This window comes from Crinia signifera, chromosome 8, assembly GCF_055691185.1.
Source record: "Crinia signifera chromosome 8, ASM5569118v1, whole genome shotgun sequence".
Taxonomy (NCBI): domain Eukaryota; kingdom Metazoa; phylum Chordata; class Amphibia; order Anura; family Myobatrachidae; genus Crinia; species Crinia signifera.
In genome coordinates, this window is record NC_139224.1 from 164,609,904 (window position 1) to 164,634,522 (window position 24,619).

Genomic DNA, 24,619 nt, shown 5'->3' on the forward strand with positions numbered 1-24,619 from the left:
GGTGCAGACCATGACTGATAAAATAGGCAAGGCCCCCTTCCCTTTCTCGAACACCTGGAATGCCTGTGTCTGTTGCACTGGCCGCACTACTCAACCTCCACATGAACTGAAGCATCAAGAAAAATGTGAACTTTGTTTATGACAAATTATACTTTATAAACTCCAGTCCTGGGCCCCGTTTCTATCTGGGCCCTGGAGTGGCGTTCCAGCAGTCACATCCTGCAAAACATGGGGAAGTCTATAAAACAAGGACATTGGTGGACCAAGAACCACTAGCAGTTCCATCGCTAATACAATATGATGTCACTTGGACGCTACAAAAAAAACAACGGATTTCGTATTATGATAAAAGATTTAGTTTACTGTGAAACATATTATTTTATTTATTTATTTATCAGCAAATCACCATGGCTAAGAGCAGTGCCAGATTAAGCCTTCGGGGGACCCGGGGGAGTTCAGACAGGGGGGCTCCCTTGCACTTGTCATTACTGGCCGCAAACTGCACGGGATAATATTACACTGTCAAAACACAGAGTAAAGGCAGTATAAACTTGGTCAATGGGTAACTGCAGGGGGGAGATATACATATACATACACACATACACACATACATACATACATACATACATACCACATGAAAAGCCTGTGTTTGTCCCTCTGCACCTTACTCTGTAGGACTGTAGGAGACCTCACAGTCCCAATGCTGCCTCTGATTAAAAACCCTCCCATAACTAGGCTGCTGCTGCTGTCCTCCATGGGCCTGAGAAGCATGTAATGAGCTCCACCAATCAGAGCTCAGCACAAACCTCTCAGCCTCTGCCCTCTTGTGCAAAGTGTCATGGGACTTAGTCAACTCCCAGTAATGCACTTCACACTTGGCTACCAATGCTCAGCACCATTAATCATTGTCAGATAGGTGAAGCTGCAGCACTACCCCACTCCCATGCACAAAACCTTTAGCTACATTTTTTTTAAATACATGCCAAACACAGGGGGGCCCTAGCTAGAGGGGGGCCCGGGTGTACTGACCCCTTTTGCCCCTGATTTAATCCGGCCCTGGCTAATAGGATGTGCTAACCAACTAGCTCCTTACTGTCATTTTTCAAACACACCATGTAACCTAATAGTCAAGGCCCATACACACTAGACGATATGTCAACTATATTGTTCAGTGTGTACACTGTGCATCGTAAATGATGCGCACTCCCGTACACCATTAACGACCCCCTCTCTCATCCAGCATGTTCAGACGATGGAGGACATCGTCAACAAGGGCCATGCTGCAGCATGCCTGACCCCCCCCCCCCCCTCGTGTATGCATTTCCTGGGAGCCGGACCCCCCTCCCCCGCCGGGTCCTGCAGCTGCCAATATCGGCGTTGTGAAGCGGGCGTAGTGTGTATGGCCCTTCAGGGACTGATTGGTTTGCACTCAATCACTGCCCAAGGCTAAGTAAATAGATCCCTTATCTCTTTATATAAAAGTAGGCATAGCCAAACTATGGTCCTCCAGCTGTTGTGAAACTACAAGTCCCATCATGCCTTGCCACAGTTTTTGCTATTAGGGAATGCTAAAACTATGGCAAGGCATGCTGGGATGTGTAGTTTCACAACAGCCATCGGGAATGTCAGAAGGGATTATATATATTATAATAAAATATAATATAAAAATAATATTTTGACAGTTTACTTTGTCTTATATTTTACCTATTGACCATAAATGCTAGTATAATACAGGCATGTGGCTAATTGCCATACTAACGAATGTCATTATTATCCTTGGCGCATTCCTTCTACCGATCCATCAGTTTAATAAGAAGATGCTCGCAATAAATAATTTAAGTGCGTCGTATGGTGTACAGAGATGGAAGCTATAAGGGTATGCTGGCTGTTTTTAGTTCGGGCTGACATATGGGTTTGCTTTATCCTTCCTAAAGGATGTGTTATATATCGCACAGATGCCTCTGTGGTACAATATGGTGTGTTGGACACACTGTATAATCGCTAGCATTTGTTTCTAAATAGCTCAGGCTTCCTTTCTCTCAACACTGCAAGAGAGATCAAAGGCAGACACTTACGAGCATCGTACAAGTGGCACCGTGACCAAAATATTTGTATGCTCCTGACTTCAAAGTGACAAGGCCGCAGTGACCAGCGCAGTGCAGTGAGCTCCACTGCGTGCAAGGGTAACACATTGCCGACGCTCAGACAGACAGGAGACTTGTGATGTGACACCTAGATATTATTGTATGTCTACGATCCTATTTTTACATAGCGGTTTATATTATTTTATCATCATCAATACTAACACAGGGGGGCAATTCAATTGGGCGCAAAGTTTTAATCGCAAAAAAAATAAAAATCTAACCCACTTTTGGATTACCCTGGACATCAGCGGCGTTTTAAAAGAGGAGGAGGGCCATGTGCAGCCGTTCAGGCCCCCCACCTCTATCGCGGCTTCAGCGCCGCACTGCGCAGCGCAGTACAGTCTGATCGCTACAGAGCTCAAACTACTGTACTGCGCATGTGCAAAACTCACCGCAGCCTTTTTTTCAGTGATTCCAGTCCACTGCTGCCTCCATCGCGGATCTCCGGAGGGGTAATAAAAATTGGGTGCAATGTGCACGGTGTGGGTCCCCCTGGGACTCAGGGACCCTTGTGAACCGCACATAGTGCACCCATTATAAATATGCCACTGGTGGGCATGTGTTCTCCCGATACCCGCGGTATCGACTTTAAAAAAATATGCATGCAGTGTTTTCAGCTTTGAGAACTCAGCGGCGTGAGTACTAAATAAATTGATACTTACAAGCTGGTCTGCAGTGGTCTCAGCAGCTCCCAGTCGTCTCCCCTCCATCCTTGCACTAGGTAGGGGGGTCTGCTGGGAGATCGTGGATTAGTTAAACTCCCATTGAAACAATGATCAAACTAACAAATCTCACTTCAGTTATGGGAATAAACAAATAAAATGGTGTGGTCTGGTGGCACCCGTGGCATCCCAATCCAATCTGCAGCTGCTCTTATCTATATGACACTCTTAACACTTCACTTGCTCCACTAGTGGGATGGTCTTGTGGTGGTTTGGCTAGAATGGTTTTAAGGGTTTCCCATGCCCCAGACTTGAACCCTTAGAATGTCCGGGACTTACCCAGTGAGATGACATGGATGTGGTGGGCAGCTCATAACCCTGCCCAAGACTATGTAAAATGTATTACAATTCCAATTAGTAATGTTTGAAAACAGAACCTGCATCTTGTTTTCTCTGTGTGTATGCCACTGCAAGTCTCATTACTGTTAGGATTGCCACCTAGGTGGTATAGGTGGTGCTGTTGCACTTTAAATAGCGTTTTTTGTTTTTTTCATTGTCTCCATTTACATTGATTTCAAACAGGAAGTGACGCCATGAATTGCCTCACTTACCTGCGTGTAAAAATAGCTCTGTTCACTCTTGTCCCTTCCCCTTGATGAAATCAAAATGGGAAGCCTCCTGTGGAACCTACCATTAATTTTATCATGGACTTCTATCATTTCGTGGTTTCATCCTTTCACCCATACATTCTGCTGCTCCTTCGTGGTCATTCAAGAGTTGTGTTGGGATTGTCTCACCTTTAAAAGCCATAACTTGTTTGGCAGATGAGCTTTAAACCAGGAAACAAGAACATGTTCAAATTAGCTATAATGTGTCAGCAGTTACCAGGGCCTTTAAGAGGCTGGTTGCTAGAGTAGGACTTGCAGGGAAATGGGGTTCCTTGGCTATAAGCTTAAGCTTAGGCATACTTACCTGTCCACTGGTGGTGCCCCGAAGGTACCTCGGCTCCCACTTTGTCCCCTGGCGTCCACGGTAGGCCTTCAGCACTGTCTCCGGCAACTCCAGTGGTCCCAGGAATGCATTGCGCACGTTCCCAGGCGTGCTGGTGGCGTCACCGGCGCGCACGCACACTCACGCAATGCACTCCTGGGACCGCTGGAGACGCCCGAGAGGATGCTGAAGGACATCGGGGGACTTGGTAAGTATAAAAAAAAGGGTTGGGGGGGAAATAAAAAATTTGAATTGTTCAAAAAAAAACACGGTTTTTGGAATAATTCGGATATGGCATGTACGGATACGGGATGCTGTACCTGTATATATATATATATTTATATATATGTGTGTGTGTGAACATTTGATGCCTTCGCCTCATAGCCGATATATCCACCCATCACCAATGGCCTGGTACTTAGCCTGGTAGCGCACATATTCTCTTAATGATATGCACATATTTAGTGATAGGCAAACAGGAGAGGCACAATTACTAAATGAAAGGCTAAGATGACAGTGGACATAAATATGAGTGAACAGGGTCCTTTGCCCTTACAGGAATGCTGTCTGTATGTAGCATGAATGCCCCCTGCGCAGTCTGTTTGGAGGGTATCCTGCACTTTTTCACCAGACGGAAGTAATAGCGAATTATGCAAATGGTCTTTATTTGAAGAAAAAATCATGGGCCAGTCAGTAATGTTCATGCATTAGGAAAGGGCAGCTTCTCCTGGAAGAAATAACACAGAGAGACGATCGCAAGAAACATTTCCTACCAGACAAAGGCCTCGTCCCCGCAGCGCAATATATTAACATATTTCCACATAATTAGTTTGTTTTCCAGTTGAAATCAGAAAAAGATTCGATGTAGCATTCTCTGCCTCGGGACGGAGCATACAGTACAACCCCTCGTGCCTGGGTTCATATGTTGAATAATTAGTGCGAATTAATCTGTTGAAATTACAGTTTAGAATATTATAGGACTCATGAATAGTGTATGTAACAATCAAGAAAATTAAACCAGAAACAGAAACTCCAATGACAACGGCAGAAGACTGCTGCTAGTCTGCTTTTTAATCAGCAAACTTGAAGCTAGAGGGTTGAATTGGAACCGGGGTCCAAACCGTTGTGTGCTGGGGGGACTTCTGGTGCACGCTTGATTAATATCCAAGTCAACGTCTGAACAGGAGGAGTACAGAAAGTAGAATAAATATTCGGCATCACAGAGAGTACATCTTATCGTAGCAGAATCATCCGCTACAGATGCCCAGGATGATACGTCACGTGTATAATATGTCTGCGAGCAATAATGGGGGTATTAAAAAGATGCATTTGTTTTAATTGAATTTCAATTAAATTAAAACAAAAAAAAAGCATCCTGGCAATGAGAAATAAATGTATATTTCTGATCAAATACATCTAAAATGTAACATATAACAATAATAATAATTATTGTTATTACTAATAATAATGAATAATAATATTGGTAGTAATAATATATAAGATAATCAAATAGCCTGTGGTAGTGTAACTTGGTATAATATTATATTCAATAAATAGTGTTAATGTAATGAGTCATTATTTTTAGAATGTATTTTAGGTTTATTATTACTATTATTGTTGTTGATGATGATGATTGTTATTATTAATAATTAATATTAATTAATTAAGACTAGTTATACTACTGCTACTATTATAATGCAATACAGGTAGAGTCTCCCGTATCCGGGGATCTCTTATCCGAAATATTCCAAAAACTGTGTTGTTTTTTTTTATATTTCGGATTTTTTTTCCCCTGCCCCTTTTTTCATACTTACCAAGTCCCCGATGTCCACGGTCTTCAGGATCTTTTTCAGTGGTCCCAGGAGTGCATTGTGCGGGTGCGTGGGCGCGCCGTTGACATCACCGGCGTGCCTGCAAACAACCCACACAACCCAGCAAACCCTGGGACCGCTGAAGAAAATCCTGAAGGCCGCCGTGGTGGCCAGGGGACGCCGCAGCATCAGGTAAGTTTGTAAAAAAGAAAATAATCAAAAAACTGTCAAAATTCCTTATACGTGGTCCCGAGCATTTCAGATAAGGGATACTCAACCTGTAATCCAAATGTAACCCCCAAAAGTCTGTGGAAGAAATACTTAGTTTTAAATTAAGGTACTTGTTTCCTAGCACGGCGCCCATCGCATCGCAGACCATAAGGCATACGATGGTATGGTTGATATTATATAGTGTGGCAAGCCACCGAGCCCGAAGCGTGGTGAGCGCAGCGAGCCCGCAAGGGGATGCGGAATACATGTAAAGTTATATGCTTCCCCTCGCGGGGCGCGCTGCGCTCACCACGCTTCGGGCTCGGTGGCTCTCTGCGCTCGCCGCACTATATAAGATCAACTCCATGTCGACGTGGATAGTGGGGGTATGAAAAGGTCGGAGGACGCCTACCACCGCCCCTCGCGGGCTCGCTGCACTCGACACGCTTCGGGTTGGCGTTGATAGTGGGGGTGGCATGGGGGTGCTTTTAACAATGTAAGCCCCCATTAGGGTGCTTATACAATTAAAATCGTATAAGGGGCTTATACAATTTTAAATCGCATTGCATCAGGTGTATGGCATGCGATGCAATGCGATTATATGTCGTACGACCTAATATCGTGGGCGCCGTGCTAGGAAACAAGTACCTAAATTAAATTAAGTAAATGCTGTTATTATTGTCAATTGCCATTATTAGTGATATATGTTGAAAGCCTATTATTATTATTATTATAATTATTATTATTATTATTATTATTATATAGTCATATTTTTACTGCTATTATTAAAATGTATATACACTAATACAGTAATTGTTGAAAAAAATACAACATGATGAATTGTAAAATAGTAATAATAATAATAGTGATAATAATAATAAATAGTATTGTTATTAAGACATATTTAACACATCTATGGGGATAATACAATGATGAGCACTTTAATACAAGAACTGGGAATCAGTATATAGTGTAGCAGCCAATTCATTTCAATGCAAATGACTGTTTTTTTTTTTCTGAAGCTAAAGCTGTGTGAATTCATGTTCCGCAATAACCTTGTTACAGCAGCGCCTCTTTCTCCGTCCCCATGAAAAATGGCCGTTAGAGTTGGCTAAAACGGGAGATTTAAAAAGGAGTAAATGGATGAGGTCCAGCGCATTGGCATCGGACCAGTCTTTAAAATATAGAAGAAAAATGCAGATGGGAAGTAACAGCCAGCTGGTATCATGACTGGCCAAGGAACGTGTCAAAATATTGGTGAATTCTACATCCGTGCAGCAAAATGGGGAGAACCTCAGCAGCTTGTGAATTGGGCATTGTTATAAAAATAAAAATAAATCTGTTAGTGTTGTTTGTGTTATCTTAGATTGGACGATAGAAAAAATGATTTAGTATTATAATAATAATAATTATAAATATCTGCTACTGCATTTTATACACATACATGTTATAAATGTAAATAAACAGTATACACACAGACACACATACATATATTTTAAATGGAAACTAAGGACAGGTGCCCATACACTAGTAAGATTTATCTGCAGATCTGGCTGGTTGGAATAAAAACATGGTAATGGATGAGTGACAGTTTGTCAGTTTTCCAGCATTTCCAAGCAAATGGTCAACTGTCATTTGCTCTCATCCATAACCATGTTTTTGTTCCAACCAGCCAGATCTGAAGATAAATCTGCATGTGTATGGCCAGCAGACTTGGCCAAAAATCTGCGCTGCTGAAATTTCCTCTGTGCATGTGATAAATGGACATTGGACATGGACTACAATTTTTTGCAGATGGACAAAACCATGCTGCACTGCAGTTGGGGCAGGTGTAACAGGTGCAGAGAGAGTTAGATTTGGGTGAGGTGTGTTCAAACTGAAATCTAAATTGTAGTGTAAGAATAAAGCAGCCAGTATTTACTCTGCACAGAAACAAAATGACTCACCCAAATCTAACTCTCTCTGCACCTGTTACATCTGCCCCAGCTGCATCGCAGCATGGTTTTGTCCATCTGCAAAAATTGCATCCTTGCTAACAGGACTGAATAAGGCCCTATGACATCAATAAGATTTTTTTTTTTCAGATTGACAGCAGTTGTAATAAACTGTAAAGTTCCGATGCCGACCGCTGTTACCTTTCACCGGAGGTTCACCTCATCGCCCTAACTTTTTGAATTTCATTCCTTGTAGCAAATTAAGTTTTCCTTGTCTTTTCAGCGTCCCCGTCACGTCTTATTTAATTCCATCCTGCACTGTCTGCAGGTAACATGTTCACGCACTTCACCTTAGTGCCTGCCAAGGCCGATGGGGGCTGATGCTTAGCGTTAAGTCTCCGCAGAAATACCCTGGATCTTGTCATACGTTAGAAATTGCCGCTGACCTTAAGCCTGGCGCACACAATAAAATCCGAAGCGCTTCACGGGAAAGTTTGATGTGTAGATATGCTAAACAGTACTGAAATGTCAGATTTGCATATATTTCAAGTGACCCAACAATATTTACCTTGAAGCTCTGTTTGGTAGAGTCATGACAATTGTGGCATCGGCTAAGTGACTCATTTCTCATATCTGAGCATCCCGTTGTCACAGCGCGTTACCCTGAACTTGTTGAAAGAATCAAAAAGATGAACATCAATATTTCAAATGAACAGCGATCCTAATTGGACTTGACAATTGTAGCTCATTTCTATAGGGTCTGTAGCTGTTGTAGTTGGTGCGGACACAAAATGCCTCTAAGACCTAATAAAAACGGAATATTTAAATAGTTCATTATGCTAATGTGCCCTCTACCTGTCAATTAAGTAAAAAACACAACGTGCCCAGTTGTAAGTACTGTGGCTCTGGTGGGGTTCAATGTAAAGACGTTCCAATGAGTACAGGTAAAGATGTGCCTGCAAACCTACATTTAGAGTTGCATCCTTATTATATGTTGCATATATGCCAGGCCACCAAATTAAGGTTTGTTGCACCCCCCCCCCCCCCCCCCCGCCATCCCCAAGTTTTTGGATCAAAATCATAAGAGGACAATGTGCTACAAAAATGGTGTGCGGTCTCACAATAAATGGGCAAGGCCAAACAATAGTTCCACCAAGGGTACAGGGAGATAGTGGGTGAAAGGGAGATAGTGGGTGACTATGGAGGTAGTAGTGACATGAAGATAGTGGGTGACTGGGGAGACAGTGGAGGCAGGGTTATCATGGAGATAATGCATGACGGGGATGCAGGGGTAACTGGAAGATGGTGGGTGAATGGGGAGGCATGAGTAACAGGGAGACAGTGGGTTACAGGGGAGGCAATGGTAACAGGGAGGTAGTGGCTGACTGGGAAGGAAGGGGTGATATAGAGACAGTGCTTAACTTAGGAGGCAGGGGTAACAAGAAGATAGTGGGTGACTGGGGAGGCAGGAGTATCTGGGAGACAGTGGGTGACAGGGATATAGTGGGTGACTGGGAAGGCAGGGGTACAAGGGAGATTATGTGTGATTGGGGATTCAGGGGTAACAGAGAGACAGTGGGTGACATGAAGATAGTGGGTGACATTGATAAAGTGGGTGGTTGGGGTAATAAGGAGATAGTGGGTGGCTGGGGTGGCATGGATACAGTGGGTGAGAGGGGTAATATGGAGATAGTGGGTGGCATGGATACAGTGGGTGACAGTGGATGCAGGGTAACCGGGAGATAGTGGTTGACAGGGGAGCCTGGGGTGGCATGGATACAGTGGATGCAGGGCTTCTCCTGAAGAGGAGAACCTTAAGGTAGGCAAGTATGGTTTACTTTGAATGTGACACAGGTATCAGGCCTACTTCCAAATGACCTACAGCCTGCGTTAGATTGGTACGCAATGTAAAGTAGACTGTGTGCGCCAAGGTACTCTATCACTGCGGCTTGCAATCAGCAGCAAAAATAAAGTGCTTTGGATTGTTTGAGGGAGGGGGCCCCAATCCGATATCTTACCTAGGGCCCCATGAGGTCTAAATCCACCTCTGCCCATGATTACAGCCCTGATTGAATTTCCCACCTAAAGCAACCAGTAGAAAACAGGCTTCTTCCTAAACCAGTCATGTCCAAACTGTGGCCCTCCAGCTGTTGTGAAACTACACATCCCAGCATGCCTTGCCATAGCTTTAGCATTCCCTAATAGCAAAACTGTGGCAAGGCATGATGGGACTTGCAGTTTCACAACTGCTAGAGGACCATAGTTTGGACAATACAAGATTCCTTTTAAAAAATTGTTAGCGTTTGCCCCTTATTTTTTGGGTTTCTTTTCAGAGTAGGTAAGAACACCAAACTTTTGTTTTAACATCAAAAAGAATAATGTTACAGTGATGTGCTTCCAACCTGAATAGCTGACAGTTCTGGCTGCTAACCTCGTACCCCGGACTCCCATTTCACATTCAAAGCATATGTCGAATCCATCCTTGGTACAGAATATGCATACAGAAGCAGGGTGATCCACCTGGGTAATACCGTCGGCCACCCGCTGGGAATACACGGAGCCGTCAGCGGCTGCTCGCAATGTACCAGGCTTTTTTAAAATATAATGCTGAGGGTCTTAGACTGCTAATTTAGGCTTGCTGCAGCCTTTGATAAAAAATGCATTTCATAATTTACAAGTTCGGGTGCAAAAAAATGTGCTTTATATGAAAAAAAATCTCATGTTCTCTCGACTGTATAAACCCATAATAAGGTGAAACTTGAATCGAACTACAATGCTAGAAATCAGGAATTTGGACCTTCTTCAGAGACGTAGGTTGTATGGCCGGGAGGGTCCCGAAAACCAGGTCCAGCCCCCCGGAAGGGTGGGCAAGCCTCCCATATTTAGTGTTCCCCACATCAGCCCCCGCACCCTGTTCACTGCCGGTGAAATATCGGCATTCGCAGCTCTTTGGGGAGAGCGAGGGGCTAAAATTATGAAAAATGCACCATTTAGTACCACCCCCTCCCCGACAAGCCACCAATCATGGCATTTACAGGAATTAATGATGGCAAGCCATACCCCATGGGGCAGCAGCAGAGGGTCACCTCTCTGGACTTCTCCCGGAGAGAGAAGAAACTTAAGGCCCCATACACTATGCAATTTGAGCACGATTTCGGATGAATCGGACTGTGAAATTGGCCCAAATCACATATGTAGACATCCCCTCCGACCCAATGCCTGGTCCCGTGTGCATCGGAGTTGGGAGGTCAGACGGGCTGCACATAAGATTTGCTAAATCTTATGCGCTTCCCGGAGCCATGCTGGGGACTGCAGCTGGCGGAGGGATGAGGGCTACCAGAGCCGGGCGGGGGGAGCTCCCGGAGCAGGGGGGGGGGGGGCGGCGCAGGGAGCCGGCCTGGGAGGGGGGGCGGTGCAGCAGGGAACCGGGCAGGAGAAGACGCTGCAGCGGCGGGAGCAGAGCACTTAAAAAAAAAAGCCCATACAAACGAATAAGAAGTCATTGATTGGCGGAGACCTCTTTCAGGTCTCAGCCAATCAATGGCTTCCTATTCGTTTGTATGGGCTTTTTTGGGGGGAAGTGCTCTGCTCCTGCCCGGCTCCCTGCGCTGCCTTCCCCCCTACTCCCGCTGATGGCAGCGGCTTCCTCAGCTGCCCGGGCTCCCTGCGCCGCCCCCCCCCCCGGCTCTCTGGTCGTGGGCATACCCCCGCTGCCGTCCCCCGCCCCCATTGTCCCTGCAGCTCGCTGGGAGTTGCGATTTATCACATGCAAAACTTGGCACATGTAGTGCCTAATGGCATGTGATCCCTCCCGGGGAGCTGCCGGGACAATCAGGTCCAACTTGTCCTTAGGACAAGTCGGACTAATGTATGGGGGCCTTTAAAGTAGGCAAGTATGCAGTAATGTGTTGATTGCAGATCCAACCAGCGGTCATTTTGCACACCTCTCGCAGAGATATTGGCACTCAAGGGGTTCAGAAGTTACAAAATGGGATGGTTACAGGAATGTCAGCATGTGACTCAGGGAACCCCATATGTAAGTGCAGTACTGTATTTTAGGGAACCCCATATGTAAGTGCAGTACTGTATTTTAGGGAACCCCATATATAAGTGCAGTACTGTATATCAGGGAACCCCATATGTAAGTGCAGTACTGTATATCAGGGAACCCCATATGTAAGTGCAGTACTGTATATCAGGGAACCCCATATGTAAGTGCAGTACTGTATATCAGGGAACCCCTTATGTAAGTGCAGTACTGTATATCAGGGAACCCCATATGTAAGTGCAGTACTGTATATCAGGGAACCCCATATGTAAGTGCAGTACTGTATATCAGGGAACCCCATATGTAAGTGCAGTACTGTATATCAGGGAACCCCATATGTAAGTGCAGTACTGTATATCAGGGAACCCCATATGTAAGTGCAGTACTGAATATCAGGGAACCCCATATGTAAGTGCAGTACTGAATATCAGGGAACCCCATATGTAAGTGCAGTACTGTATATCAGGGAACCCCATATGTAAGTGCAGTACTGTATATCAGGGAACCCCATATGTAAGTGCAGTACTGTATATCAGGGAACCCCATATGTAAGTGCAGTACTGTATATCAGGGAACCCCATATGTAAGTGCAGTACTGTATATCAGGGAACCTCATATGTAAGTGCAGTACTGTATATCAGGGAACCCCATATGTAAGTGCAGTACTGTATATCAGGGAACCCCATATGTAAGTGCAGTACTGTATATCAGGGAACCTCATATGTAAGTGCAGTACTGTATATCAGGGAACCCCATATGTAAGTGCAGTACTGTATATCAGGGAACCTCATATGTAAGTGCAGTACTGTATATCAGGGAACCCCATATGTAAGTGCAGTACTGTATATCAGGGAACCCCATATGTAAGTGCAGTACTGTATATCAGGGAACCTCATATGTAAGTGCAGTACTGTATATCAGGGAACCACATATGTAAGTGCAGTACTGTATATCAGGGAACCTAATATGTAAGTGCAGTACTGTATATCAGGGAACCCCATATGTAAGTGCAGTACTGTCTATCAGGGAACCCCATATGTAAGTGCAGTACTGTATATCAGGGAACCTCATATGTAACTGCAGTACTGTATATCAGGGAACCTCATATGTAAGTGCAGTACTGTATATCAGGGAACCCCATATGTAAGTGCAGTACTGTATATCAGGGAACCCCATATGTAAGTGCAGTACTGTATATCAGGGAATCCCATATGTAAGTGCAGTACTGTATATCAGGGAACCCCATATGTAAGTGCAGTACTGTATATCAGGGAACCCCTTATGTAAGTGCAGTACTGTATATCAGGGAACCCCATATGTAAGTGCAGTACTGTATATCAGGGAACCCCATGTGTAAGTGCAGTACTGTATATCAGGGATGTGTGTGGTCCGATGGAAGTAAAGGCAGTGCGAGAATACAGATACTTTGTGAAGTATGTAAATGAAGTCACAAGAATGAAACTTCATCAGAGAAAAATCCGAAGTACTTGTTGCGAATCAGACTCTTCGATGTGATAATGCTGGAGAATATGTCAGGGGCTGGGGCCCCGCCTGTAGGAACACCCAACGTTTCATGGGCGTTCCTATGAAGACGCTGGGCATTCCCATGGAAATCGCCCAGTGACGTGGGCGCCAGGGGCAGGTAGCTGACATCACCAGATGTCAGCTGCCCGCCCACCTCCTTCAGAATGCCCACACACATCAAAGGTTGCTCTGAGTGGCCTTAGATGTGTGTATGCCTTCCACATCATTCGATGATCGGCAACCATCGAATAAAGTGGGTGTTCCCACACAGCCTGCGAATGGATGTTTATGCAATCGAGAATAACCCCCTAGGACTCAGGGACGTCTGTCCTCCAATCAGTTGTACATCTGCACCATGTGACCGCTCATTTGCTGTATACACTGTCCAGTCAGTGATCTGTATAGAACGCCTGTTCTCTGAAAGCTTTTAACCCTTTCAGGTCCAAGGGCCCCAGCGCTAGTATCAGATCCAATGGTGAGCCACTTTAAAATAACAATAACATCATTCACTACATTCAATGTAGACCATTTTTGAATAAAATTAAAATTAAGAAACAAACCAGACTGTTTGAATTGCAAAAACAAAATTTGGACTGCAAAAGGTTAAGTATAAGAACAAGTATGTATACAACAGTGAGTACGGCTATACCTGTTATACTCCATTAAACAAACACCATTGGTTTTAGGGGAAGGGGCAGCAAATTCCAGCTTGCCTTCGGGTGACTGGGATGAACTGACGCCTCTGTATAGGTAAGATGAACACTCAGGTTAGCCAGATTGTTAGCGGCTATTGCAGTGGCGTAACTATATATTTTGCGCCCCCCCCCCGCCAAACTTTTTCGGCGCCCCCCTCCCCCTCTCTCTCTCCCTCCCTTCGGCGCCCCTCCCCATGCCCATACCTGACAGAGCTGCATCTGCGGTCACTGTCCCGTCACTCGCTCCCGGCGCCGGCTCCTGCTGATAATAAAAAGTGACTCTTAGAAAATGGCTGCCAAAACTGTCTTCAATACGGGGGCAGCCATTTTCTAAGTGTCAGTTTTCATTATCAGCAGGAGCCGGCGCCGGGAGCGAGTGACAGGACAGTGACCGCAGATGCGGCCAGGCAGCAGCGCAGCGGGTAACTATAGCACCGCAGCCCCCCGGCGCCCGTAGTTACTCTGCGCCTCCCCGCCACGGCGGGGACTGCGAAGGCACAGTTACGCCACTGGGCTATTGCCTAAGTCTATCCCTTCAGAATTACAACATATCACAGATATAAGTGCAAGAACGAGGCTCGAAAGTGTTTATAGGAAACATTAAAACGTCACAAATGTTTTCTAGAATGTATGAACACATGCTAAGCTACGTAGAAGATGGGTTTAAATAACGCATGCAGGACTTGCCTATTTAACTATTTCCCAGGCATCTCTATGTGTAACCCATGGTTTCATGGCTTTGTAGCAACAGATCCAAAGCAGATGCCATTCCCAGAAAAAGTCGTTTTTTAATATTTATTTTATCTGCTTTCCGGCAAACAGTGCGGCCTTTGTGTTCATTAACCTTTGTGTAGCAGTGTGCAGATTTAGGCCAGATTCACAGAGGAACCTCGGGATGAGCGAACACATATGTAGGTCTGTAGTCTGAGCTACCCGTGCATGGAGTCCTTCAGGGCCCTCGTCGATCCTTTTCCAAATTATTTATTGCTTCTATCAGTTCACTGGCTTCTCTCACAAGATTTTCTATAAGCCTTTTATCAGAGCCCTTCCAATACAATCATTTCATTCTCCGCGCTCTCTAAGCCTTCTCAGTTCCACCCTCTGACTTCACCTTGTATCTCTCCTACTCAATCCCGTCTGCTCCCTCTCGCAAACGCGTCAGCACTCATCCAGGCCCTCGTAATCTCCCTCCGCTAATAATATGCTCACCAGCTGCCCCGATTAAAGACGCCGGGCTGATTCTTCAGGGCTTGTAATCGCGCACAGCCGGCACGCCGGGGGTTAAACTGGACCCGAAAAAAAAAAAAAAGGTCGGCGTAGTTAAACCGACACATGTTCATCTAGTGATGGCTGGTTGGTCTGGCCGCGAAGTTGGCACGGCATGCGATGTACGGATTTGATAAACCAAAGGTTTATTTTTCTGATTGCGGTAAACATTTCCAAAAAATATGATTAAAAATCCCGTTCCAGAGCAGAAAGCTTTTTCTGCAGGAAGCTCAGGTATAGGGAAGTAATCATAGCCTTTTTTTATCAATCTTGGCTGAGATCGGAGCGGGAAGAATCTGTTATCGCTCTGATTGGGATTCCAAAATCCTAAACCGGTTTCCCGACTCCCTGCTGGTCAGGGGTGACACACGGGGATAATAATTAATGTCTGCTCCTAGGTACAGTCAGGGATATTATTAAGCTTCTAAAAATGAAAGAAAGTGATGTTGTTCATTTCAACCAATCAAATTCTATCATTTTCTAGGTTGCGATAGGCAGAAACTTATTGGTTGCTCTGACAACATCACCTCTTTTCAATTTGAAAAGCTTTATTAAATGTACCTCTAAGAGCGAAACGTACGTAGAGCATCTAGAGAAAGAGCTTGGATCATGTTTTATAATCACAGCAGGCATTTTCTTGGAAGTTCTGCTGGAAATCAATATCTCTATTCGTAGCACCACCTTAGGACAGGACAGCATGGAGGACAAAACACACAGTTACGCACAAAGCCAAAGGCTAGAAACAAGTTTTTTCAGCCTACAGATGGCTCCATCATTCACCGGCTGACTCACTGTCTACCGGCGCCACTACCGGCCAATTACTGAGGTGCCAGCCAAGTGCAGAGCGAGCAATAATTGCGGCTTGAGACTATTTTATTAATAGCAGGGTCGCCTGTCTGTTGAGGCTGAGCAGTCCATTTAATAAATGTTTGGGTGCCCAGAACCGCCGGCTGGCCCATTAATACTCTCAGGCACAAGCCAACTGAGCAAGATGCCAGTCCATTTTGTTATGTGACGGACGGGCGCGCGGGTGTAGCTGGAAGTGAGCGTTACACACTCATCCATCACTTTGGCCAAAACACAGCATTGATCAAACCTCTCAAAGTATTTGAGTAATATTATTATAACAATGTATTCCAAGTTTCACTCAGCAAATTAATATGACACCCTTAAATCACCCGGCGGATGGAAAGAAGCCGCTTTCATATTAAAAGTTTCCACTTACAGATTTAAAAGTTTTTAATTAATTGTCTTGTACAGTATATGCATCTGGAAAATGCATTGCTTTACATTTATGGCTTCCGTATCTGCTTTTCAGAAATATCTTTATAGCATCAAACCTAATTGTTTATTATTGTGTCTTCTGGATATGGTGGATCACTAATATAGATTACATATAATTGTTCACGTTGTAGCCACTATAAATCACTTTTCTGCTACAGGGTTCCACCTTCTATATTATAACTCCAGGGAAAACTGAACATCGGATGGAGTCAAAATCCCAGCGGTCGAAATACCGACGCCGGGATCCCGACTACTGCATTGCCGGCAATTTCTCCCTCTATGGGTGTCCACGACACCCATAGAGGGAGAATAAAAGTGTGCCGAGCATAGCGAGGTAACAGGCCCACTGCGTGGCGAGCACAACAAGCCCGCAAGGGGGGGGGGAGCGATCCACGGCCCCCCCTTGTCAGTATTTCAGCGGTTGGGATTCCGGCGTCAGTATTTCGACCGCCGGGATTACGGCCGCTGGGATTTCGTACTGAATCCCTGAGCATGGTACCGGGATAAGTGGCATGGCATTACCCACATCTGTGCCATGCGTTTCTTATCTGGATGTTCACAAGAAGCTTTGTGCAGCAAAAGTATTTTGTTCCCCCAAACGTCTAGACCAGGAGCAGGCAATTATTTCAGCTGGGGGCCACTTAACACTTCCAGCAAATATTCCAGAAATAAAAGGTGTGGTCATTCAAAAGGGGGTGTGTCTTTGAATGTATTGTAGCAAATTATATACCCCTTTTACACATCATGCAACACAATAGTAGACCCCTTATACTTGCCCCTTACATATTATGCTGGGCAGATTGAGCCAAAAGTCACATTATGTCACATGGAAAGAGTGAAATTTCACATTATTCCAAAGAGAATGAGCCAAAATTCACATGGAAGGAGTCAAAATTCACTTTATGCCACACTGAATATGCCAAAATTCACATTATGCCACATATAATAAGACAAAATTCACATGGAATGAGTAAAAATTCACATTATGCCATACAAAATGATCCAAAATTCATGTTATGGCACCCAGATTGAGCCAAAATTGACATTATGCCACAACTAGTGATGAAAAATTGGTTTCCTGGGAAAGTCAGAAGTCTAGTGCAACTTCTGGGAGAGTTGGCAAGTATACCCATGGGTGAGGTGGCAAAAATGTCCTGGAAACATAAGACTCTCCCACCCAAAACGGTGGGACATTTCAGAAGTATGATCCACTGTGTTGGCCGATCCCAGGAAGCAAAGTTTAGCATTAGTAGTCACATCGCTCCTATCTGAGCAACACAACTCCTTCTACCTAGCCATCCACTATGTTACCCCCTTGGAATGCCACTAAAATCCACATTCCCTGCATCCAAATTCGTTCTGCGCCTCTTTGTGCAAAGCAGTTAACAACATCGGTAAATGCGTTCATGCTGCTGTAGGGTGCAACTTATACCCCTTTCACATCGCACTTTTAAAACGGTAAATTGCCGTTTTTTTCCCTTTTTAAAACGTTTAAGCCTGCACTGTGAATGCACCACAGCCGATTTACCGTTTAAAGTTAACTGGCATTTCGAACCGTGTAAAAAGCAGAGTCCTACACGGTTCCTTGCCGTTTTTTGTGCAATGTGAATGTGTACAATGCTATGCATTCACAGTGCAGGCTTAAACGTTTTAAAAAGGGAAAAAAAAACGGCAATTTACCGTTTTAAAAGTGCGATGTGAAAGGGGTATAAACCGGTATTTAAAACGGTAATCTGCGGCAATGTTAAGGCTCTGACCCGTTTTAATTACCGTTTTAAATACCGGTTTTTAAAACGTGTCGGCGATGTGAAAGTGGTATTAGAATGAAGTTCTCTGTAAGCAAACTGTACAACGTACATATGTATAGGACTCGATCTGCTACTGGGTTTCCACCCAAAAAAATATGCATGCAAAAGAAAACAGGCGCTCCTTTTATTCTAGGAGCTTGAGAGTTACATAATAGGAATAGCTGAACACTGCGCCGCTATGTCTCATTAGAGAACCGTTATATTAAGATGATCCAGCTGTGTTTGTTTAAATAAAAGTGTGATTTAAATACCTCCTGCAGCTATATTGCTGCCAATGAATAAAAGATAGAGCGGATCTGAGTTTGGATGTTCGTCTCGGAGTCTTAGCTGACTGGAAGATTTATCCTTTAACAGAAGGAGAGGAAGGAGAAGAAGACCACACACGGGGCTATTTTATGGAACGTCTGAAATTGTGCCACTAATAGATTTGTCCCGGCGAGAACAGAGGCGAATTCAGCTGTGCTCAATCCTAACAGGCACCACTTGAAAAAGAAAAAAAAGACCCCAATAACAATATAGCTGTCATGAGCTCAATCTGGCAAAATATGTTGTAAGCGGTGACATTAATCAGACGGACAGAAAGATTTCTACGTGACGGCGATTACTCGAAGCGCGCAGAGGGAGCGGAGGATGCGGATTTAACGCTGCTTTAGTGACACTCCAGCTGCTGTCGTCCGTTACCCGACGAACGTTTCGCCAGGTGTCGGGACTCCACCCAAATGTTTAGGTCAAGGGTGTAACCAGAACTTTGGGACCCCGAGCAACATATTGAAGGGGCCCCTGTGTGATGCTTCTTGAGAGATACCTCTCTAAAGCAGTTGTTAATGTTATGCTCCATAATAGTGCCCTCAGGGCCGGCGCTACCCACTCAGCAGCTCCTGCAAAGCAGGGAGGCGCCATGCTGAAAAGGCGCTGTCTCCCTCCCTGCTCTGCTACAGCTGCCTCAGCCCTCACTGTCACTGCCTCCTGCACACCGCCCGAAGTGCCTGTCTGACAGCAGGCGGAAGTATGGAGAGGCTGAGCAGCTCCCTGAACTGCGCACACACTGTCCTCCTCCTGCGACCTGCCCCCTCTTCCTCATGGACACTTGCGCTGTCTGTGAATGCCTGGATGACATGTCATGTCCGGATCTGCCCCCTACCCATTGCTCCCTGTGCCTGTCAGCTGTCAATCAAATGACGAACAGGCAGCAGCGCTGCCTCCCCTTCCTTCCCTCTTCTCAGTGTGCTGTGCCAGTGCCGCTGCCAGTCCTCAACACTCCGCCCCCTCTATCTCCTCCCCTCTTCCTCCATCGCCTCCTTCTCTCCCCTCCTTTCCCCCTCAGTCACGAGTGCTGCACATACTTTTTGTACTGCTTTTGGATCGCATCGCACACACATTCCATGCATGCCGTGCTATACAATCAAGCCCATAACTTATGTGATACCCGCAGCGTGTATGGGCACCTTTAGTGCCTGCAACATTTTGCGGACACAGCATTGAGATGGTGTATGCATACATGCACCCAAGATTCTCCATAGGATCGCATGTTGCATACACTCCCACAATCGGGCTGCAGCTTGTTGCAATGGCAATGTGAAAGGGCGCAAAATGTATGGTTTGCAGGAGGGCGCCGGACACCCTAGCCCCGGCCCTGAGTGCCCTAGTTCATTTTCGGAACCCTAGTAGTTCCCTCGTTAACATTATGAACCCTCTTAGTTCCCTAGTTTACATGATGGAATATTGGCCCTTATTCTGGTTGAATTCACACTGGGGCCGATGTTTTGCGTATGTGTATGCGCAGCAGCATTTCTGCGCGTGTGCATACGCTGGGAGATTGCGAACTCGGCGCAAAACCTGTTCGTTGAGTGCGCGCTCCCTGCCTTTCCAGTGGAGGAGGTGGAGAGGGGCGTGGGGTACCAGGCAGGCCCATTAGCATATGTGAATGTCCAGTGTTTCATGGGCGCTCCCATAAAAAGCTGGGCGTACACATGGTAATGCGTTCGTGACGGACAGCTGACATAACCGTATGTCAGCTGCCCGCCCGATTCCCTGCATTTCTACTCGCATATGTACGAGTGGTCTGGACCACCCTTTCATATGCGTGCGCCTTAAACATCATTCGATGGACGTGACCATCGGAATATTGGGGAGGTTCCCACTGGCATGCGTATCGATGTTTATGTAAAACATCCATTCGCATGCCAAGCGAACGAACCGGGCATGTGAAGGGGGGCGAGCGTACCACCATTTGCAGGGCGGGTTCCGGATGAATCGCAAGGGTGCGAATTCGCGCCAGAGCGAGTCATCCAGAATAAGGGCCATTGTGCAGCTGCCGGTACACATTACGCCACGCAGTGTCCACAACTTACATTTTGACACACAGGGGTAAATTTACTACGTTGCGAGTTCTATTGATGTTGCAACCAATCAGATTCTACTACTTATTTATTTAGCCACCTTCCAGAAGATAATAGAATCTGATTGGTTGCTATAGGCAACATCCCATCTTCAATAGAATTCCCATCTTAGTAAATTTACCCTAAATTTACTCCCCAGTTCATATTATGCCACACTGGCTTTTTCTTCTCTTAAGGTGCATACACACTGTACAATTTTTTTTACCAATTTCGTTCATTTTGGCCCTTATGAACAATATTGGTCAAAATATCTTTCAGCGTGAATGTGACGAACGACAAATGATGATGGGCATACCCGCCAGTTGGGAGTCCCCCCTTGCCCCAGCAGTGAATATACACTGTGGTTATTCTGGTTCACTCGCAAAGGCACAATCACTCTCTAATGCACTGCAGGAGCAGATGTAACATGTGCAGAGAGAGTTAGATTTGGGTGGGGTGTGCACTTCAAACTGTTATCTATATAGCAGTGTAAAAATAAAGCTGACAGTATTTACCCTGCATAGAAACAAAATTAATCCCCCAAATCTAACTCTCTCTGCACATGTTACATCAGCCCAACCTGCAGTGCAGCATTGTTTGGTCCATTAGAGGGTGATTGTGCCTTTGCGAGTGAACCAGAATAACCCCCTGTGCGCAGTCTAGCGAGCCGGTCTCAATAAGACCCTTTAGTATTATCAAACTCCTGCTCTATAATAAAAGGCTCCTTGCCTCAATGGGGGAAATTCAAGTGCAGTGCGTACCGGCGGCCACTAGATGGTGTTGACATAGCTTATATATTCTGTTGTTCGGTCATTCTCACAGACTGATAACTGGTTTAGTTTATTGTATTATTTACATAATCCACACACACAACCGTATTTCGGGCGGGGGGGGGGGGGGGGGGGGGGTGCAGCCACAGAAATGAATTCTCTGCAAATAAAATATTATCTTCCAAGAAATTCATATTATTTCCACCAGACGTAAATATAGACTGATTTTATACAATACATGATTTATGTCTATGGGGCCGGTATATCCCATTGTGCTTTACGTCTGGGCTGTAACAATAGTCTCCGCAATACGTTCTCTGCACAATGCTTGGTGTGCAGACATACAGCCCAGCTAGGAGAAGAGTATAGACTGGATACGGCTTGGTTCTGGCCAAGCAGAGAAGGGTTTCGGCAATAAGCCAGCAGCAGCTGCTGCGGACTGGAGGATTTGGAATGTCAAAGGACTGGTTTGTGCTGGCTGACTTAATCTAAATAACACAAACGCCTGCGGTAAAACATGACTTCAGCAGTAACTTTAATGTTAAAATTAAAACTACATGTTGCCTTCTACCTTCTCTACCTCCTGGCAGCACAGTCTCCAGTTCAGCCCCGGCCAGTTTAGACAACAGCAGAGATTCCGGGGAGATAAAAGGAAGTTGGACGAGTCGCAGGGAGCGTTCAGTACACAAAGCAGTCCTACATGCTCGTCTCATGGGAGATTTCATTTCAGTCTGTCCAAAGCAGAAAACATTTGCCGTCACTGTTTATCGGCCTTTCTATCCGGGGAAAGACGCACTAAGCTGGCTCGTTAACCCTTGCTGTTGGTGAACGTTTATGGGTCTGACTCAGGGGTGAACGTGGCCGAGGTTGCATCTTTTGGAGCATTCCCTTGTGACCTAGGCCAGCAACAGGAATCTTGGAGCTTGGTGCACCCCAGTAGATACAGATTGGTTGTCTATTGGTTGTCCCATCATGCATCGGCCTCTCCCCTGTCACTCCACCGACACTCCTCACCTGTATCGCTCCAGTCTCATCTTCACCTGTTCATACTGTAGATCCCAACATGACCCATTCCATGAGGGAAAAGATGCTTTGTTCCGGGTCTTCCATGCCAGTGACCGTTGCAGATGAAGGGCTGAGGAACAGTCCAAATTCAAATATTGGAGCCACAACAACTGTCACCCCAAACAGGACAGGACTCACTGGCAGGTGTGGCTCCCCTATTTGAATTTAGGACAGTACTGCAGCCCCACCTCTGCAACTGCCACTGGGAAGTAAATACAGGAACAGAGTATTTTGCCCCTCCTGGAATGGATCATGTTAGGAAGTATGCCTGTGTGTCTCAAGCACCATCCCTTAGTCCCCAGCCTCACCACCCCTGTGTCTCTCCAGCATTATCCCTTAGTTCCCAGCCTCACCACCCCTGTGTGTCTCCAGCACCATCCCTTAGTCCCCAGCCTCACCACCCCTGTGTCTCTCCAGCACCATCCCTTATTCCCCAGCCTTACCACCCCTGTGTCTCTCCAACACCATCCCTTAGTCCCCAGCCTCACCAACCCCGTGTCTCTCCAGCACCATTCCTTAGTCCCAAGTCTCACCACCCTGTGTCTCTCCAGCACCATCCCTTAGTCCCCAGCCTCATCATCCCTGTGTCTCTCCAGTACCATTCCTTAGTCTCCAGCCTCACCACCCCTGTGTATCTCCAGCACAATGCCTTAATCTCCAGCCTCACCACCCCTACGTCTCTCCGGCACCATCCTTTAGTCCCCAGCCTCACAACCCCTGTGTCTCTCCAGCACCATCCCTTATTGCCCAGCCTCACCACCCCTGTGTCTCTCCAACACCATCCCTTAGTCCCCAGCCTCAACACCCCTACTTCTCTCCGGCACCATTCTTTAGTCCCCAGCCTCACAACCCCTGTGTCTCTCCAGCACCATCCCTTAGTGCCCAGCATCACCACCCTGTGTCTCTCCAGCACCATCCCTTAGTCTCCAGCCTCACCACCCCTGTGTATCTCCAGCACAATCCCTTAATCTCCAGCCTCACCACCCCTACGTCTTTCCGGCACCATCCTTTAGTCCCGAGCCTCACAACCCCTGTGTCTCTCCAGCACCATCCCTTAGTCCCCAGCCTCACCACCCCTGTGTATCTCCAGCACCATCCCTTAATCTACAGCCTCACCACCCCTACGTTTTTTCGGCACCATCCTTTTGTCCCCAGCCTCACAACCCCTGTGTCTCTCCAGCACCATCCCTTAATCCCCAGCCTCAACACCCCTGTGTATCTCCAGCACCACCCCTTAGTCTCTAGCCTCTCCAACCATGCACTCATTTTCTCACCTGTGTCTTTCAGCCTCCCCACTCCACATTTCTCTCAGCCTTCCTCTCCATTTTCTCAGCCTCCCACCCTACTAGGTCTCTCAGCAACCTCTCATGTCAATGTGTCGCAGCAGTTTATGGCTATCCGCCCCACCCCCGCCCGAGCCGCCTAGGACCGTCGTCAGGGGCTGGCTGGCAACTTTTAGCCTGGGGGGCAAGTCCAGAGCACTGGCCCATAAGTAACAGCGCATCATTAAAATGTAGGTTTTTCGGTAAAAAAAATTGTATTAATAAAAAAAGATAACAACAACACCACAGGCTGCTCCCCCTGTAGAATAACAGGACACCACAGGCAGTGTTCCCTCTAAGCTGTGCGCGTACGCGCGCACACAATTTGCCGAGCATGCGCACAGACATTACAACAGAGCGCTGTGTTTCACTAATTAACTACATCATGTGCTGTGTTTTGAATGTTTAAACGTTTTGAATGTTTAATATCATTTTGAAGAAAAGTTAACACAAATGCTGAACGTAATTTCCCAGTTATATATAGAAGTGACGCACAAAAATAAAAATTTCCTTCCAAAGTTGCACAGCCAAAATATTTTGCCGCACACAGTCTTCATAAAATTAGAGGGAACATTGACCACAGGCTGCTCCCCCTGTATAATAACAGGACACCACAGACTGCTCCCCTGTACAATATCAGGACACCGCAGGCTGCTCCTCAGTATAATAACAATAACAGGACAACACAGGCTGCCCCCTTTTATTAAA